Source organism: Lissotriton helveticus, chromosome 3_1 (genome assembly GCF_964261635.1).
Source record: "Lissotriton helveticus chromosome 3_1, aLisHel1.1, whole genome shotgun sequence".
NCBI classification, from domain to species: Eukaryota; Metazoa; Chordata; class Amphibia; order Caudata; family Salamandridae; genus Lissotriton; species Lissotriton helveticus.
Window position 1 is genome coordinate 84,976,367 of NC_136061.1, and position 20,922 is coordinate 84,997,288.

Genomic DNA, 20,922 nt, shown 5'->3' on the forward strand with positions numbered 1-20,922 from the left:
AGCCCCAACCACTCTCTGCCCATATTTGTCATTGGCTTGTGCCATTGCCCTTAGTAAATGCGGTTTCCAATACGTTAATAGGCTTGTTACTCCCTCCTTAGTACCGCCTTGTCTTCATTTTTAACCTCTATGCGGACTGGCCCATTTATTTTTGTTGTTGCACAGTATGTCTTATTTAGTTTGTAAGCACTATTTTCTCCAATGAGTTTCTCCTGCTGCAGGCACGACATGCTTTCCTGCAACACTCAGCGTGCCATGCGTGCGTTCACTTTCCAAACATTCCAGTACAATGGCTGCTGCTACTGAAATGCAATAAGTCTTGCATTTGCAAGAGTTTGAACTGCTGGCATTATAAACGACAATGCCTTTTATTTATGTGTTAATTATCAAAACAGATAAATAAAAAGCATTGTCAATTATAATGACAGTAGCTTAAACTCTAGCAAATGCGAGACCTATCGCATTGCAAATGTTTTTTTTTACTTTCTGGGGACATTTAACAAATTCCTATTGTCTCAAGTTATGCGTACGCTTTTGTAGATCCGAATATCATTTATGTACATTGTTTTTATTTAGTGCCTAAATATCAGCTTCACATAGAACCTTACTGATATGGACTTGCAATAGTCTTTTGCATTCCATGACATAAATGATATGATTTTTTTGGAATAATGCGTTTAAAGTAGTTTCAGACTTCCATATTAATAAATTACTTTACATACAATCTTCCAAAATCCCTCTTCTCCTGCATGCAAATCTCTAAAATTTCACATGAGGACTTTAGATCTAACAAAAACAAAGAATCTTTTTGTCAACAACAGGTCTGTTAGACGAGATTACCTTCCACGAAAGAGTTCATCTTGAGGTGGACAGTTTCCCATGACTTATTAAAGAAGCCTTAAGCTGTGCTCTAAAAACAAATGATACTTATCCGTCATCCTAGTTCTGTCATGAGTATTCTCTAGGAATCCATACAAAGAAAATATCTCTACACACATCGAGGAAGCCCAGAACAGTTATTGAACAACATTTTACTCATTAAAAATAAAAGCGCACAAGAAGCAACATTTTCTACTTTTTGGGGGGTTGATAAAAGTCCATGCAGTCAGCCAACCTGAAAACAACATGCATTTGACTGTAAACATAACTGAATTTGACCTTTTCAAGCGCAAAAAATTAAAGAGGAAATGTAGACTACATTAGCTGCTTGTGCTCTGTGCCAGGCACAGCCTGAGCTGAGATGATGCATAAGGAAGGCTGAAAGAGCATTGAAAGGGTGAGGGAAAAACCTGACCGAAAGGGAAGAAAGGAATCAAAGCTTAGGAGAGGCAAGACAATACAGAGAGTCCGCAAAACCTAAAGCAGACGCAAACAGAAATAAAGGGGCAGTCCAGACAATCATAAGCAACAGACAACCTTCAAGGTGTAAAAAGGTTTGGACTTTTTCCCCTGCACTCTCTTTGTTCCATTAATTCTGAGCAATAATAAAAAATACAAATTAGAATCCTGGGACATTTACACCCTGTCACACTAACGGGGCCCTGGTGTCATGGAGCGCCTGCGTCACATCCGCCAGATCACTCATGGTTCATAATCCAGCCATTCTCAAATTAGCGCTGGGAGCGCAGGGTGAGTCACAGAGGGAGCATTTATTCCGGATGACCTTTCAGGAAGGCACGACACTGGGGAGAGGGACTCGCCACTCTTGAGAATTCCTCGTAACATACATCACAGAGGCATTATGCAGCCCTGTACGCTTCATCAAACGCTATAAATACAGATCCATTTGGAAGGAGGCAACATCCGTGCATAACCGAGGCCTCGGGCCCTCTCATTCGACTGGTCCCCCTCGTTCAGCAGTCTCAGGCAACCACATCTTTGTTTATAAAAGCTCAGGGTGCAAGACTCCTGCTCTGGTGATCGATGCAAGACCACCACCACCCCAGCAAGAGACCCATTGTGTACATGTCTACATCATGAGGCTGCCTTGATTTTCAGCCATGGTAACACCCTCCAGGGTCAGAACTCATCTCTGTTGACCAGCATGTTTGTTTCCTTGTATAAAATGATTCGGTAGTCTGCTAGTTAAATGAAGCTGGTTACTTACACCAATTTCGAGCATCCATATCAAGCAGACTACCGGATTCAAGTCTCTCTGATGTGGGTGATCCCCGCCCAGTCATGGGCTACTGGCAAGAGCTCGCCAGGTTCTCTAAGAGCCATGTGTCCCATCTCATGCCTGAACAGAGTTTAGGGAGAAGTTTTCCTTGAACAGGGAAGTGCCACAGTTTACAAAAAAACATCCATAGCTTTCCAATGCTGTTTGCAATGGTGTGGGTATTATCATTACTCATTTCAAAGAACTGGAAATTTGGAATAAGTTGTATCAATGACAAGCTGAAAAAACAAGCATTGGCAAACACAATAGGTCTAGTCTATGCAATAACTATTGGCTTTCCCAGTGTTTTAGCCACATTGTACACCAATATGGCTGTTCTTCAGCAAGGCTAAAAGTTTGTGGCATAGAGTAGTGTTGTGGAGTGTCGTAGAGTGGATTGGCATAGTGTTGGAGAGTGGAATTTTATAGAGTGTAGCAGAGTGATGTAGAGTGCAGTAGTGTAAAGAGGCGTAGAGTGGCTTAGCACGGAGTGGACTTGCGTAAAGTGGCGTGTATTAGAGTGTCAGATTGGAATGGAGCAGAGTGTTGTAGAATAGTGTCAGAGTGGAGTGGTGTAGAGTGAATTAGTGGCAGTGCGTACAGTATAGTAGATAGCTGTAGAGTGGAGTAGCGCAGAATGTCGTGGAGTGGCGTAAAGTGGAGTGGTGAAGAGTAAAGTATCACAGAGTGGTGTACAGTGTCGTAGAGTGGAGAGGCATAGAATGGAGTACAGTGAATTAGAGTGACATACAGTGGAGGGGCGTAGAGTGGAGTGACGTAGAGTGTTGTGGAGTGGCACGAAGTGGAGTGTGGTAGAGTGAGTGCAGTGTTGTATGGTGGAGTGGAGTAGAGTGTCAGAAGTAGTGTGGCAGAGTAAAGTGGCGTGGTATGGCATAGAGTGGAGTGGCATAGAATAGCGTAGATTAGAGCGGTGGTATGGTGCAGAGAAGGGTGGAGTAAAGAGTAGAGTACAGTGTGGCAGAGTTGAGTGTCGTGGAGTAGAGTGGCGTATACTGGAGTAGTGTTACAGTGGAATAGAGTTGAGTGGCATAAAGTGAAGTAGAGTGGAATGGTGTAGAATGGAGTGTCAGTGTCACAGAGTAGAGTGTTGTGGAGAAGAGTGTTGTACAGTGGAGTAGAGTGAAGTGGCGTAAAGTGGAGAAGAGTGTTGTGGAGTGGCATACAGTGAAGTAGTGTCAGAGTGAATTAATGTTGTAGAGTGGAGAAGTGTCAGAGTGGAATGTCAGAGTCGAGTTGCATAGAGCGGAGAGTGCAATGCTGTTACAACTAACACATTGTCAATTGAAATGACTATTACATTTACACAGATATACAGTTTTACTAATAAACTATCCAGCCCACAAACTATATTGTGTGGAAATCAGCATCTTTATTTATTTTTATTTATTTAAAAGGTTTTTTATAGCGCCGGCTGGACCCAAGACTATCAGAGCGCTTTACAGGGTTTGGTAATACAGAATAGCAGTTTAACTTTTGTACATTGAGGTAGTGAAACAATTTGAAATTTTAAAACAGTGTTCTTTTTAAATGAGGTAAATGAAGTTGGAAAACATAAGGCAGCCAACAGATCGAAGTTAGTAGGAAAGGAAGTCAAGTAAAGATAGTGGAAGAGGAGGAGGGAGGGCGAGAAAGTGAGGGGCGTCTGAGGAGGGTGAGGGGTAAGGGGAAAGCAGGTGGAAGAAGGTGGGTACTGCCCGAAAAATGAAAAAAGGGGGGGGAGGTGGTCATAAATGAAAGAATTGAATGGGGCGGGTGGGAAAGGGGTGACACAATAAGTAGAGGGGACCAATAGAGTCAGGGCAGGGGTAAGAGCTAGTGTCCAGTGACAACGTATTAAGGACCCCAGTATTTGTTGAGAAGGAGCAGCTTGAGGTCTTTTTGAAGTAGGGGTAGGAGGGGTTGCAACGTAGATCTTTAGGGAGGGTATTCCAGACGGAGGTCGCGTTTCCAGAGAAAGAGCGAGACTGTGTTGATTTCTTTTTTAAAAAGGGAGGTACTAGGACGAGAGCGGTAGAGCTCCTCATTGTCCTAGTACAGCCCGCTTTGTGGAGTTTATCAGAGAGGTAAGTTGGGGTGTTTTGATGGAGGGCTGGGTGCGTAATGCAAGCAGTCTTGTAAGTGGATCTGCCTTTAATAGGAAACCATTTAAGGTCTTTGAGAACGGGGGAGATGTGAGCAAACCGCTTACAGTCTGTAATAAGCCTGGCCGCAAGGTTAAGAACAGACTAGGTGGACTTTAAGAGTTCCAGAGAGAGTGGCATTAACATAGTCGAGTCTAGACAGGACCAATGATTGCACCACTGATTTAAAGTCATCAGCAGGAATAAAGGATTTGATTTTTTTGATATGGTGGAGTGTGAGGAGAGCACCTTTGTTATGTGGGGGATAAGACTGAGGCTCTGGTCGACGCTGATGTCGAGGGATTTAACTGAGTTAGAGATGGACAGAGAGCAGTTGAGAGCTTTGATGTCAGAGATCCAGTGTTGAATAGGGAGCAAGTTGCTTTTAGGAGAGAAAAGAATGATTTCTGTTTTTTTAGTGTTGAGTTTAAGGTGGTTGTGATAGAACCAAAGTTGAATCTTAGTCAAGGCATTGTTGAGGTGTAAACATCAGCATGGGATTTGATCTTATAGTAAAGATGGGTGTCATCAACATAGAGGTGGTAAATGATTTTTGCTTGCTTAAGAATGAGGGTGAGGGGTTCCATGAAGAGGTTGAAAAGAGTGGAGAGAGAATAGAGCCCGAGGGAACGCCCAAGGTGACCGGCAGAGGTTTAGAATAGCAATCGCTGACTTTGATTCGTTGGGTTCTATGTTGGAAAAAGGAGGTGAACCATTTGAGAACAGCACCATTGAAGCCAAAACGGTCTTTGAGGATATTGAGTAAGGCGGCATGGTTAACAGTATCAAAAGCAGCATAGAGGTCTAGAAGAATGAGAAGGGAGGATTCGCCTTTGTCTAGTGAGTGGTGGATGCCATCAATAATGTTGAGCATGGCTGTTTCAGTGCTGCAGCCCTTTCGAAAACCTGATTGTAATAAGTCCAAGAGGTTGAATGAGTCGATGCGTTTGCCAACTGGAGTAGGGCACATTTTTCCAGGGCCTTAGATAGGAAAGGAAGGTTAGAAATAGGGCGTAGATTATTTAAGTCATTGGGGTCAGCTGTAGCGTTTTTGATGGTCGGGGTACTTTGTCCTAGTTGAAGGGAAGCAGGGACACTACCTGTGGCTAGGGAGGAGTGAATGATAGTGGTCCAATATGGGGCGATGATGTGTTTTAGGTCTTGTACAAGATAGGCAGGGAGGGGATCTCTGGTATGCGAGGATGGTCAAGCTTGGTGATGATGTTGAGGACATCTCGTTCTGAAACTGGTCAAAAGTTATTCCAGGATACATTGTTTTTTCGCAGGGGGATGGTTTAGTAGGGTTGAGAAGGGGTGACAACGGGGGCGGGGGACTTGGAAAGAGTCAGGGGGAGGGGTAGGGGTGGATGGAGACTTAGAGGGAATGTTAAGGAGGGGCGGTTGGCTATGCGGGAGGGGAGTTAAGACAAAGGATTGATCAATCTTAGTGATTTTATCTAAGAAGAAGCTAGCAATTTCTTTACATCTCTCGACCGTAGCCATAAGTTTGGGGGGGGGCGGAGGCAGTTTGATTTTTGACAATGCTGAATAATTCCCTAGGTCGGTTTCTTGCCCATTCAAGTTGTGAACGGAAGGAGGAGGTCTTTTCATTAAAGATATGTTTTTTGTAGTTGGCCCTTGCGGCTCTGAAGAGGACAAGATTTGAGGGGGAAGGCTGTTGCTTCCATGTGTGCTCAGTCTACCTAAGAGCAAGTCTCCCATTGTTGAGGTCAGTATTGAACCAGGATTTGGAGGGGTTACGTTTTTGCAGTTTTAATTTGGCTGGGGCAATTTGGTTAAGGACTTCAATGATGGATTTGTTTTAATGTTCTGTAAGGTCACTAACTTTTTGGGAGAGAGGTGTAAGCCGCAGATGTGCTTTTATCTTAGTCTCCAGTTCGCCCAGAGGAATAAGGTGAAGATTTCTGGTTAACTTCTTCTGTTTGATGGTGTTTGTGGATGGGGGGCAGGGGGGAAGGAAGGGAGAGGGGTGAGGTGGGACAAAGCTGTGGATAGTGAAGAGGATGAGGTGGTGGTCGGACCAGTCAATGGGGATGATGTGGGAAAGAGAAGCCAGTTGCTTGCTAGTGAGAATAGCGTCAAGAGTGGCACCTTTGGAGTGTGTTGGAGAGTTGTTTCAAGTCACTGATATCAAGTAAGTCACCGATAAGATTAACCGAGGGGTCGTCATTGGGTTCCAGTGGAGGTAAAATCTCTGAGGAAGAGGTTTCTAGATTTGGAAATTGATGATTGGGTAAGAAGATCGGACAATTCCTCCACCAAGGAAAGAGGGTCACCCGGGGGGCGGTAGATGTTATGTAGGCAAATATGGGGGAACCCTGAACTATAAGTTCAGCACCAAGGTATTCAAAAGTAGTAAGGTCAGAGTGCTGGACAGGTAAGAGTTGAAGTTCTTCTTTATAGATTATGACGAGGCCCCTCCAATTTGATCAAGCCTGTCTTTTCTGAGGATGGAGTAACCAGGGGGGAGGGAGCAGGTCAAGGATTGATGATGAGTGGGCATTGAGCCAGGTTTCCATAAGAAAGGCGATGTCAGTGCCTTCACTAAGGATAGTTTCAGCGATTTCTGTTGCATGACAGGCTGACGATCGACAGTTGAGAGGTTTAGGGTTGCTTTTTTTGTGGGGGAACAGGAATGGATAGTGGTGAGTTGTTGAGGGGTCTGGGCGAGAATAGGGAGGATGGGATCCTATTTGTCCCCAAGATCACAGGGATAGATGAATGAGATGAAAGGGTGTTCGTAAACTAGGTGATGAGGGGGAGGGCTTAAATTGTGGTCAAGGAGGTCGGGGGAGGGAAGATGGCTCGGGGTCGGGGTGGACTGAGGAAACAATTACTGCAAGGCGGTCTCAATGGAGAATTGCCGTAAGGAGAAATATTCCCTTAGTGAAGGAATGCAGGGTAAGTTTGAACGGAATCCAAGGGATTGGTATAATTGGAAGGGTTCCTTGAGAATAATAATAATAATAATAATAATAATAATAATAAGGCATTTGTTAAGCGCACAGCTACCCCAACGGGGTGTCCCGGCGCTACATCAGACAGATAGCGGAGCAAAACAAGAGCACTGACTAGTCCTGGCGGCTGAATAGCCAGGTCTTGAGAGATTTACGGAACTCAAATTCTGACTGAATCAGGCGCAGGTGAAGAGGAAGTTTGTTCCAACACTGAGTGGCACCCACCTCAAATGACTTGGCCCCCGATTTAGTTTTTTTAAATCTGGGGGTGACAAGCAGATGTTTAGTATTGGAGCGCAGAGATCTTGAATGACTATAAGGACGAAGTCTCCTCCTAAGGTAAGCCAGTCCTAGACCTTTGCCTGCCCGAAAGGCCAATGTCAGAGCCTTAAACTCGATCCGCTTAGCAATGGGGAGCCAGTGCCGTTGTCGTAAGAAGGGAGATATGCGTTGTCTAAGCGAGACGCCACAGACTAGGCGGGCCGCAGCGTTTTGAACCGTCTGAAGTCTACGAAGCAGGCCTAAAGAAAGACCCAGATATAATCCATTCGCATAGTCTAGATGGGAAGTTATCAACGCATGGACCACAGTTTTTCGAGTAACGCTAGGCAAATAGTTAATGAATTTTTTTATAGTTTTGATTTTGCCGAAGCAGGCGGCCGAGAATGTTTGTACCAGATCGGCAAGGGATAGATGATTGTCCCATCTGACGCCCAGATTCTTAACCGAATCCTTGGGAAGAGGGGCCATGCAGAGTTCCTCAGGCCACCATAAATTAGAGGCGAGAGGAGATGGTTGGTTCAAAAATAAGATCTCAGTATTATCTGCATTTAGTTTCAAGAAATTGCGGTCCATCCAGGCCGCAATATTCCTGAGACATACTTTAAGGGGATCAAAGGTGGCAGCAGATACATCATTAAAGGTGAACAGTAGCTAAGTGTCATCAGCATATGATGTATCTTTATCCCGGTTTTCGAGAAGAGGGAGTTGGCGTCATATCTGAGAGAAGAAAGTTCTAACACGAGGGTTGAGAGGTGGAGTTCTATATTGAACTAGACCATTATTTATACTCACCACTCTATATTGAGGAGTGACCTGGTGTACTGATTTGTTTTGATCATTAAAAAAATATCCCCCCCCCGCTAATGGATTTATCCTCCACACAGGGGGAGCATTATTATCGTTTTATTGTCCCTCACTGCCAGGGTTTGCCTGCCGTTGACGTGAATTACAAAAAAAATGCTACTTTCCGCCGATCTAAATTGGACGGGCGGACATGTAGCCATTTCTCAGATGACCCTTACTCCGTTGGGGAGGTTTGGCTATAGCTGTGCTGGAGTAGTCACTGCCTTAGCCAAACTTAAGGTCCGTCTACGTCTAAATCAGATGGGCGGTCCTTCAGGTTGGTAGTGCGTATACTCTGTTGTGACCCAGAACATTGTTTCTCACAGGCATGTACGATTGATGAACTGGAGTGAGAGATGAGTAGACTCAGTTAAGCAGAAAGACTGGAGGCAGGAAAACTTTTCAAAGTAATACAACATTTTACTGGTATGTATTAGCAGACAACAGATAACTGAAATATACACCTGCTCTCCTGGACGGCCACGTGAAACAAAAAAAAGAGCTCCCAGAAAGTGAGCATTTGTAGAACAATACAAGGAGCCAGTCTGAGAGGCGGTAAACAGGCTATGCTCCACGGGATGGACAAAGACATGCTGGACAGCCTAAAACATAAAGCCAGCAAATAGAATGCAAACAAATATGAGCTACAAACCGCAAAGCCAATGGTAAGCAATGGGTTGAATGTATTCCCAGGGAAGCTTATAGAATGTCCCCAAGATTTCTTCCACAGCCAGACAGCTGTACTGTCTGGTAGGCTTCAACCTAACAAAAGTCATGGATTTCCCACTATCAAATATTCTAACTCCACATGTCAGGTTGTGCAAAGGCTAAGATTTCAAAATGTTAAGCACTGAAACTCAAGATATTAAAAAGATCAAATTGAACCTGCCAGTTTCCATCTCAAGTCAAGCGGTGTTTGGGTCAATATTATTTATATATAATGGTTTACCTCAAAGTCAGACCATAGCGTCTTCAGAGTGTTCATCACCCCCTCACTCAACGTCAATCAAATATTTTTCTCCAAATAAATGCCTTCTTTTAAGTTAGTTAAACCCTTAAAACCTTTCAGCCTCCTTCCCTCCCATCTCCTCTATTTCCTGTCCTATCCAGACAGCTTGCATTACCTACACCTGCTGTTACAGAAAACACAAAGTTTTAAATAATCTCAGAAAAACTGCCTTGAAATAAAACAAAATCAAAAAGAAACATTATGTGAATATTTGTCCTGGTCATTTAGATGTGCTTTTCAGATAATGGGGTTCAAAAGCATGTCGTCAGTCTGAGACACCAAAATCTCTGTTTAGGTTTCTTATATAGTCAAACTTACGTTTCAATATTTTCTTTTATTGTTATTGGTACCTGTACAGCATTCCTCCCAAGCATTATCTCCCCCACCCACCCACTTCACTTTGCCTGAGGATCTGGTTGCCCTCTGTATTTCTGCAAAGTAGCTTCCTTCTGTTCACAATGTATTGCATATTGCTGCAATGTCATGGACTAAATTCACACTTAATAAATTAAAATTACTTCAGAAATAGAAGGAGTTTTTAACAAATGTTGTCTTTATGCCAGTCAGGTCACACAGTCAAAACGCAAGTGTGTGCAGTTTCTAATGTTTTTTCAATGCTTTAGCATCCTAACTGATTGTAAAGTTAAGAAAGTGTGTCTCCCATCTTGAAACAGTAAAAACATTAAAAAAACATTCAAAGATGGCCCTTGTGTGTGGGCAAATACGGGTATCTGAATGCTTTTAGAATGTATTATCAATAATGAGCAATAGTAAGGAAAACAATCTAAGATGGCCCTATAGCAAAGTAGGGGGACCAATGACCATTTGCAGTATTTGAGTACTTGAATTGTGACTAAAACAACAAGCATTTACAATGCAATGGTCTCGGCATTGTTAATGTTAGAGCTATTGGCATTGCTCATGACATTATTTTTATTAATGTTTTTTTTCTCAAAACATAAATAAATGGCACTGTCATTTACAATGCCAATAGCTTAATCGCTCGCAAATGCGAGACTTATTGCATTTACACCCACACACAGAGCCACACACACAAAGCCACCCACACACACATACAGAGCAACCCACACAGAGCCACCCACACAGTCATTCATATTGAGTAACCCCCACACACACAGAGCCACCAACACAGTGGAGCAGGACAGGGGGGGAGAACATGAGATCAAGTCAGGAGAAGAGGGATCTGAGGACATAGCAACATCGGGGCAGATGGGGAGGGATCTTAGGGGCAGTTTACCAGGGGAGAGGACAGTGAAGAGCAGACATGGGTCAGGAGTGGAGAAGGCATGGTAGCAGTGGGGTAGAATAGAAGAGGCAGAAGAAAATGGAGGAGGAAGGGGAGGGGTAAGGGAGGAGGAGGAGGAGGAAGAGGAGATGGAGAAGGAGAAGAGGAGAGCGGAGATGAGCAGAGAGGAGCAGTTTTTAGGAGGTATTATGACAGTGGAGCAGGGCAGCAGGAGGAGGTGGTACGGGCAAACAATCGGGGGTAGTAAAGCAGGGAAGGAGAGAGCGGAGGAGATGGAAAGGGTGGCTAATGGGGAGGTGGAAATGAAGTGGGTGGTCAATGGAACACAAACAACTATTTAAATGGGTGCAAGCATCCTTCTGAGATCACTGCAAGGCACATACCAGCGTGCGCGAATGACATGCATTAGTCAAGCGCCAAGAGGGCATTGAGCGCTATAACAATGGGCAGTTTTGTCAGTGTCAGAACTCACTTGCATTGTGTACTCTTGTCAATATTAGGATGTGATTTTGGACTACAATTTTTCATCAGGGAGATGGTGCACCGACCCTGGAGACCTCTGAAGTTTGAGTGCTCTGCGTTCTCAGTGGAGCGCTTAGTAGGGAAATCGCTCAGCACCCTCCGGTGGTTGAGCGGACTTCTCCGCCTGCGCTTCATTTTGACGAGCTGTTGAGGGCAGCCCTTAAATGTTGCACACCTCTGACCTAAAGCAGGGCCTGCTCTCATTGCAGTCCCTGCAGTGCAGTGCAGTGGCATAATTAAAAGCTTTCTCATGTCCTGAAAAGGTCTCTCCGATTCGGAAAGATGTCTCTGCGAGGCGAGCACTTGCTGCTGGATTCAGGAGCGACCTGCAGGTTAGAATAAGTTAGCGGCTGGCAGGGCCAACCCAGCCTTTCATCCTCCCAAACCGGGAAGGATTAAAATGGACAGCAGTAATAGTTATTTATTTAAATCGATGACACATGGATAAGGGGCGTGGGGGCGAGGAGGAGAGGGCCCACGCAGAACACCGACATTGCGCATAAACTCAGACGATTCCCGAGCGGCTGGAATTCTCCAAAAAAGTTCCTCCTCCCTCCTCCTTCACCAACACAAGGGGGAAGCAGATCAGCCGCTGTGACTCGAGCCTACCAGCACCTCGGGGGTATGCATGCAGCACCACTGCATGAAGCCGGGGTAGGCCTCGCAAGAGGCCCAAGGGAGCAATCCCGCTGTCACATGCGGCACGAGCACCACTCTCACCTCGAAGGAGCGCGTGGCCGCTGCACACAATCCTTCGTCGCTGGGGGCCCACAGAGAACCCCAGCAGCAACACTCCCTCGTCGCCAATGTTGTGTCGGCGACTCTGGGGCATAAGGAGTGCCGACCAGGGTGCAGGTATTCAATCAATCAATCAATTGTGTTTTATCTTTGCATACTGCAAAGCCTTGTAGAAAGGGTGACATGGAGATTCTGGCCTTACTGGTGTGGGGTTCTAGCGCAGGTGCTGAGCAATAGCCACATTAAATATATGTTCGTAGCCGCCTGTAAGCACAGCTGCCACGAGCAGTGAGGTAACGGGTTTTTAGGAACCCGCTGGTGTCAGGGGATAACACCCGAAGACCTCTGAGTTCTCCCTTGTTCCGGACCACAGAAACACGGAGTCTTCTAGTCGCAGTCAAAGATCAAGTTTTATTGGTAGCTACCAAGTAACACGTGTCCCAGAAGTACACCACACGGAGAGTAGGTTCTAGGGAGACTGTTCGTTTTTACAGAACCAGCCTTCTCCTTATATACACGATACATGGCTTCAAGCAAGAATTCTTGAGTTTATGGTATGGCAATATACATATTTCTACAATAATACAAAGAGCGAAGTCATGTAAGCAAGCCCATATTTTAGATGTCCAGTTCGTTGATAGATTACCCAGTTAGGCCTGGAACTCCCATCAGATATCGATGAAACCTCAATAAAGAAAGGTACAACCCAGTCATAAAACTGGCCATAAACAAGGAACGTGGACAGGTGCATGTTTGCAGAAAGCATGGTCTGTATGTAGTGAATGGTTCGTGGAATGTTATGCGTAGATGCTATCGTATTCGGCCACTGGGCGAGGAGCTGCCTAAACAGGTTTGGCCGAAGACAGTGGAGTCAGTTGGGACAGGTCAGGGGAAAGTCACGAAAGGTGGACGTGTCTATTTGGATCAAGCTCGACCTTTAATTGACTTATCATGAGGGCAAGATGCAAGATGGATGCCGTTCACAAAATGGAGTTTAAGGGATGGGACGGAAACTGTGATTTAGGGGTGTTGGCAACCCTCGATTGTAACGCAAATACATAGGACTGATGTCCTAATCATTATCGGTTCATAGACACCAAAATCGTCTTGGTACGTTGAGATTTTGTGACACGGGTATTGGATCTTGATATCGGGAAAACAACGGGGTCCGGATTTTGAGAACCACAGAAGCACGCCCTCTGCCCTGCGGCTCTGCCTTCCACCCATGGACAGACACAGGGGCTGGGGCCTAAGACTGCCCGGCCTCTGCAGCTGCCTCTCTGGGGCGGTCAGGGCCATTTCCTGGATCTGAGAAAGAGTTGCCAAACTGTTGCTTAGGTTGAGATTTCGACAGCGATCGGAGGTGAGCAGAGAGAGGGTTAGCGGGGTGAGAGTGTGGGTAGGGTTATCCAGAAAACAGAAGTATAAGATAGCATAGATTGACAAAGCTGTGCAGAAGGCGCTTTTGCCAAAAGATGGCCACAAGATGCAAGTGAACACTGATGCCACAGAGGTTACATAATAAAAGAATTACAACTATTATAAAACTTTTCTGCACCCCTATACAACTTTGTATTTCTTGTTTTTTTTTTAATTAACAGACAATAGCATCATGTCTTTGGTATGGCTCGCTGAGTTAAAACGCTCAGTGCTGAAATATGTGATAAAAAGCAGGCCACGGCTTTAAACGCTGGCAATATCAACTCGCTCTTCTATTCTTCTGAGGTTGCTAAACTGAGAACCATCTGAGTGGGTAACAGCAACACCTGATGGTTTAGCTATTACAAACAGAATATGTGGTGTGCAGTGCTAAACATAAATGCTATTTATTACATATCCCGCATTTTTCTGAAAACAAATTGGCTTGTGTGTGGAAAGATACTACATTTGAACGACTCACCCAGTGTTCAATCCATCTGAAATGTTTATATAGTTTGCCCATGATCCTTTACAAAGCAGCAAACATTACCGAAAGCAGCGGGTTTAGAGCCATCTGTGAAGAGGAAACCGGAAGTCTGGTTTTCCCATAGTAGGTAAAATAATTTGTACTGCTGAAATTGAGATAACTACTACATGCTCATAACCAAGAAGAAGACACACTGCTTGTTGTGTAGTGACTGCACTTTTTGATTCCCACTGGCTACCACGCAGCCCTCTTCACTTCAAGAGACTTCATGCACACTGGAATAGGTGGCGGGTGCTGCCTGCCTGGACTGATGTACTTTGCAAAGCATGGGAGGAGGGGGGAGTGAAGGCGCCCTTGGAATGGCTGTGTGCAGCCCAGCCCGCTCAGCGAAGCTTTTATCGGTGCCACGCGCTGGTATGCAGACTCCCCCTGCATTCTAGAGAGGGAGAGGCGCGCGACACGATCCGCTCTGCATTGCCGGGCTGTGGAGACAAGACCTGGCCGCGCGCACAACGTTATCCTATGGGAAAACGCTGCGCGCGGCCAGGTCTCGTCTCACTTCGGTGTTCTCAGACTGCTGAGACGCGACAATAGTTCTCTGGCGAGAACGCGCTTTCAGCGCGTTACTAGCCGAGACCTAAAAATTAGCAATCAATTGTGAACACATGCATAATTTCACACAATCGCAAACAAAAAGGAACAAGTCTGCAAGTTTTGGTGCATGAATTGAAGCACTGTCAGAAAACTGCAGTAATGTTTTTGTTTGTTTTCAAAGTTCATTCATTCAACCAACATATATTTTAAATACTGACCTAGCTTCTTCGCCCTTTCGTTAAAACGTATGACCACTTTTTGCTAACTCTGGATTATTAAACTGAATACAAATGACAAATCAAAACATTAGCTACAGACAAAAAACTCAATATTTAGCCATACTTCGCTTCATTGTGTGCATGACAGATGTGGAATGTAGTGGCCGAGGAACATAGTGGCACCCCTAGGTGTCTGTTCAGCTCCTGAGATCCGCCCTAGATCAAAAGTAATTCAGAGCCCAAACACTCTGCAAGCAGTATAGATGGTAGCGCTCGTCCTGGGGAACGAGCCATAGGAGAGTGGCGCTGACAGCCGGCAAAACCAGGTGTACCCTGGACACGCAGTGTATCCACAGAACACTGGATTTGAGGAGGTGGAGGCTTGGTGGCAGAAGCCTTGTGTCAAGGAACAGGTTGAGGGGCAAGACTGCAGAGGGAAAGGCTGAGGACAAGACTGGATAAGTGCAAAGCTGGCATCCTCTACCACATGTCAACGATGGCCCTGAGACAGTGTTACAGAGTCTGGCCCTAGATGATGCTGAGACTATAAAATGCTACCCAAAGAAAGAAAGAAAAGACTAAGGAGGAGTAAAAGACTACTTCTAAGCTAGAGGGCCAGAGACAATGTGCTTGCTTGGAGAGATATAGAGGTGCAGGAGAAGTAGGGTAAGACCAATCACAGGGTGAATTGGTATTGGCGCAAATTGTAAAATATCTGCATAGTACTTCTCATCGAATTAAATATAAAATGTTCTCAATGGGGGAGGTGATGGAAGACACAAACGGCTAGATCTATGTTAGAGAGACAGGTATGAGAGTCTTTACAAAAGCTAAAGTCAACAGCTGGAAAGTCATTCTAATTACATGGTCCTGCTATCCAGACATACTACATATTTAAGGTTTGTGGATTTGTTTCCATTGCCAACATAGAGTATGCAGTGTCCTCCCCAGCCTCGGAGCTTGTAAATAATTATGCCACACACAGAGCTTGGTATTACACGTCTTTATTCCTCAGCATATAACTGTTAACTGAACATTCTATCACCAATACCCAAAAACTTATGTCTTTGTCCTATGGAGTTCTTCACTAACCAAAAGGGTCCCTTCACCTTCAACTCACAAGCCACTACATCTCCCCATTTGTTAAATAAAAGTGTACAAATAATACATATATACATCATTACTCTTCAATCAGTCGTGTTGGTGCGCAAATCAATTGCCCAGATCTTGTCATGCCAGGCTGCAGAGATACAGAAGTGTCCACGAGTGGTACTGGTGACAGAGACACTGGTGCAGGCGTTGAGCTCTCAGGATTCTCAGGTGGACAAGTCTCACTTCCGACATCTGGAGTTGGCGAATATGGAAACAGGAGCATGAAATACAAAGAATCTTGCGTAATGGACTTTCTAGGACGGTGAGCAGTCACCATGTGCCCTTTGCTAGTCACAACCCTCATTGGGTCAACATGAAAAGGAGCATCATACCTGCATTTTTGTTTCTGTTTGACAAGGACTTAATCTCCTTGTATAAAGACACTGTTCCACGCACATCGGCATTTGTCTACATAGTTCTTCATTTTATGCTTGTGATATGAATCGGTTCAATGAAGTTCACCATCATTATTCAATCTTTTAGTGGCCCACTTGATCTTAGTGGCTTTCCTAAACATCAGGGTTGCAGCACTTTCCCCAGTAGACGAATGGTGAGTGGACAAGTATGCACTTAGAGCAGAACGAAGAGCTGAGGGGCCCAAAGAAATCAACAACGATTTCCTCCCGCACGTTTTAGAAGAAGATCGGACATGTACAATGGACGCTATATTGTTTTGGGAGATAAACAGTTGCAAAAATGACAGAGCTTAAATTCCCTTTCAACTCTCTCATCAAGATGAGGAAAACAGACTCCGTCTCGGAGAGCTCGCTTAGTGGCGACAATTCCACAATGTCCCTCATGAGCCACTTCAATGATTTGCTGTATCAGACTCTCCGGTATGACAATTTTCGAATTTTGCAAGACGGTATCTTCTTGGGTAACGGAAAGTTCATCTTACACATTTTTAAAATTCTGATATTCACTGTGATTTTTAAGAGGTCGAATGTCCTGTTGCCAGGACTGATGTGCAATAATGTCTTTCAGTATTTACACATCACAGTCAGTCCTCATGGCAGCAATGATACAGCAGCAGGTGTACTGGACTTTAAAATGAAGTTTATCTAGGCTACAGCTGTTTTGGAAGTGGTACTATGACATTGTAGTGGGACTCGTGAATAGTAGTCAGCAGGGTTTTGATCTTTCCCTGGTCAGTACACAATAGTGTAGTCATATTCCTGCAGTCGCAAACCCACCTTTCAATGCAAGCGAGCTTCTTGGTCGTAGGATTGCCAAAGATGGTAAGAAGTGCATGGTGGTGTGTGACAAGAGTGACATTCTTTCTATAGAGAAACACATGAAAATGTTCACCGGTCCACACACACCACTGCTAGGATTTCTTTTTCAGGTTGTGAATAGGCACATTCAGTCTGTGACAAACTTCTGCTAGCATAAGCTACAACAGCCTTCGAGCATTTGGCTGTCGACTGTGTTGGGCAAGAATCGCACCCAACCCTACAGGGCTTGCGCCAACAACTTCTGTATGTAGCTTTGGATTAAAGTAGGCCATTTCAGTGGTGCTCTCAATTGCATGTTTGATTTTCTTGAAGCTTTGTTCACATTCATGTGACTACTGAAATGAAGCCTTGTTTCATGAAGTCTTTTTATGGAGAACTTACCCTGGCAAAATCACGGATGTACCTAGAACAGTAGCTGGTCATGCCAAGAAAAGAGCAAAAACATAGTAACATCTTGTGAGGGGCAAGAGGCTGATAAAGCATGTACTTTACCATCATAGAAAATATGGGCAAGTAATTTGAGTTTTGCTTTGTGGAACTCCTACTTCTCAGCATTCAAAGTGAGGTCAGCATCAGCAAGTAAATGGCACGCTTGTGCTTTATCAGGTCCCTTTCATGTGTTCCCAAATACCAATATATCACTGTATTTGAAAGCATGCATGACAGGATGTATTATGCAGCGAATGACATCTTGAAATAGTTCTGCAGTTGGTCACACGCTGCAACTTAATCTTTTATATCTGAATAAACCAATATGGGTAGAAATGTACTTGCAATTTTCTTTTAGTTCCAACTGATGATACCTTTTGTTCAGATCAAGGCAAGAGAAAACATTGGCACTATTCAGCTGTGTGATCATATCGGCAATGTGGGAACCTGGATGTAGTTCTCTTTCAATTGCCTTGTTAGCTCGACGCATATCTACACAGATGCATACTGCTCCATCACCATTTATTTTAGGCACTACCACTATGGCCGAACCCCCTTGATGTCAGAACAGTGGATAACACTATATTATCATGCTTTAGTAAGGTCTCAGGCTCATTTTCAACAACATCCTGTAAACAAAATGCAATTAGACAATGTTGCTGAGCAACAAGAACGAATGTTATCATTAATATGCAGTTGCACTTTCATTGTCTTAAGTTTCTCTATTCCATGAAACAACAATGGAAATTGGCTAACTATTTCGTGATGAGCATTTATGTTGTAATGTACAGATATCAGTCCCATTTCAGGAGCAATACTGAAACGGAGTAAACAGGCACTAGAGGAAGTACCTTGAAGTACATGACTTAATGTTTGTTCTTTTGTCTTTTTGTGCATCATGGTTGCTACAAATAAACCTTGACTTTTCAATGGCGTCGAAGCAGCCCATATATACACTTTAAGTCTTCGACGGTGTGAGACGAGGTATGGGACATAGTGCGTAGTACTTCTCCTCATGCATAATGTTTATCGAGGCACCACTGTCTGGAACTGCCATTCACCTTTAGTGTGATTTTAGGACAGTGTCTAAATGAATTTTGTGTTTTTATTTGTCGATTTCACTTCACTTTCATTCTTCCTTGCATGTGGCCAATCCGACAAGCGCACATTACTCTTTAGTTAACATTGACATCACAGATCCATCTTCTTCACCATCGCTTGAGAGTGTTGTTGAAGAACCTTTGGACGAAGATTAAGACGATCAACTATGTTTAGTTTCCATTTACTTAAACATATGGCCGCTTGGCCTGGTAAGCGTGAGTAGAAGGTCACTTCTGGAACATTTGAGCATCCATTTTGTTTCCTCGACGTGACAAACTTACTTTTTCCTTTGCTTTGCAAACCATTACCAAATGGTTTTCTTTCCCGCAGTCCTTGCATACTAACATTTTCCTTCATGTGGAAAGGTAAAACTGCATCTGGAGAACAGCTTCTTCTTCTTCTTGGAGACATCACTTTGTGCCCCTCAGCGTTGTGTTTTTGCTTACTTTTCACATTTAAGGCAGACTCACTCTGAACTCCTCCGGCTTCCATTTCAGTAGCTTGTCGGTCTGCACATACTTCGGCTCTTGAAGTCATAAGTGAGTACTCGCTCCAGACTGAGCATTTCTCTCAGCATTCGTCGTCTGAGGTAATCAGAAAGGCAATCATCTATGACTTTGAGACGTATTGCTTCTTCATCATTGAATTCATTGAACTTACATTGTTTGAGGAGTGTATCAATCTTTTCACAAACTCATAGATTGTTTCTCCAGCTCTCTCCCTTTCTTGGTTAAAAAAGTATCTTTCGTAATTGACGTTCGGTATTGGATTGAACTTGATATTTAACGCCTTTTTGATTTGACAGTAAGAGACTTCATCAGGGTGTGGTATTTTCTATATTACTTCTTTTACTCATTCACCTGCAAGACTTTTTAGATAATCAACAATCTTTTTGTTATCAGCTTATTCCAATAAATTAATGAAATCATCATACATTTCATTCCAGGCAGTCCACCTGGTGTCAATATTCTGCAACTTGGCGGTATTGAATGGAAGCGGTGGTTTTAGGAAAGTGGTGGCATCATAACCTGTGGAACTTCCTGCTGTCGAGAGCAGAGCCCAATCTGGCGATGTTAGCTGCCCACTTGGATCAACACCTTCGTTGAGCACTAGCCGTGTACTGACACTTGTCTTGTCCTGGCCTATTTAATGTTGTGTGGCCATTGAAGCCTTCTAGCTTTTTGACAACCTTTAAGTTGTTCAGAATGCACCTAGTGCCTTCTGTAGTGGTCATTTAAGCACAACCCCATTCTTCCACTTGGGTTGCTTCACCCGCTGCTGAGGTCGTATGGCTCTTTACTCGGATTCTGTTAAGTCGAATTCTACTAGTGGTATTGGACTATATTTTTTCTTTTAGCACTTCTTCATACCGGCCTGTCACTTCCTTTAGCGTTATCATTCTGTATGGCTTATGACTCTGTGTTGTTCACAGCCTCACCAGCAGGATCCAGGCCGATCATATAGCAATTTCTCTTTTAGGCCTTTGTATTATTCGAAAGCTTTGCACTGGCTGGAGCGGTGCTTTGACTCCACATACGCAAACTGTAGATTTTCCCTCTGACTGAGGCGCGTGTGGCTCGCAGGAGCAGTTTGCCTGACCAGGGCAAACTCTCTCGGAGAGCACTGTCAGTTCTTCGGGTTACGTATCCCTATTTTATCTCCAATCGTAGCATCCTTACCAGCCTCAGACTTTGTAAATGATTATGCCACACATGGAGCTTGGTGTTACACGTCCTTATTCCTCAGGGTATAACTGTTAACTGAACATTCTAAATCACAAATTCTATCACCCAGACCCAAGTACTTATGTCACTGTTCTATGGAGTACATCAGGAACCAAATGGGTCCCGTCATTTCTAGCTCACAAGACACTACAGAGTCTTCAATAGATTATTTAGAAAACAGTGCCAAATTTGAGAGGTGGTTTTGAAAAGATCAATGTGGTTAACAGCAAAGGGGCAGAACTGTTGAATTACTTCAGTGATATAAATGGCATCCGGTTTAAGTTAATAAAAAAATACTTTGAACGCTTTTCAGTGCATTTGTGCTTGATAATGCATATACGGTATCTTTGTTTGGCTCTCCATAGCTTTGAAAGTATTTCTCAACAAAAAAGATTTAAACATAAAATCCCAATATTCAATAGTTGTATATAATGCTCCTGCACCAAGGTCAAAGGTAGCACCAATATAAGTGACACCAACACAAAAAATGAACTATATGCAAAGCCGTTAGAATTATGCGACAGGGGAAGACCAAATTATGAGCAGGGTTGACTAAATTACGAGGCAAGAAAAGACAAATTATGTGGCAAATACAGAACATTTTGTGTTAGTACTACCTCACTGC

The 20,922-nt window shown here is 44.0% G+C and overlaps 1 protein-coding gene across 1 annotated transcript in view; it reads right to left on the reverse strand.

Annotated features, from left to right (window-relative positions):
• The window catches only part of SMARCAL1 (SNF2 related chromatin remodeling annealing helicase 1), a 326,034-nt gene that overhangs the window by 184,790 nt on the left and 120,322 nt on the right, over nt 1-20,922 (reverse strand). The window lies entirely within an intron of this gene.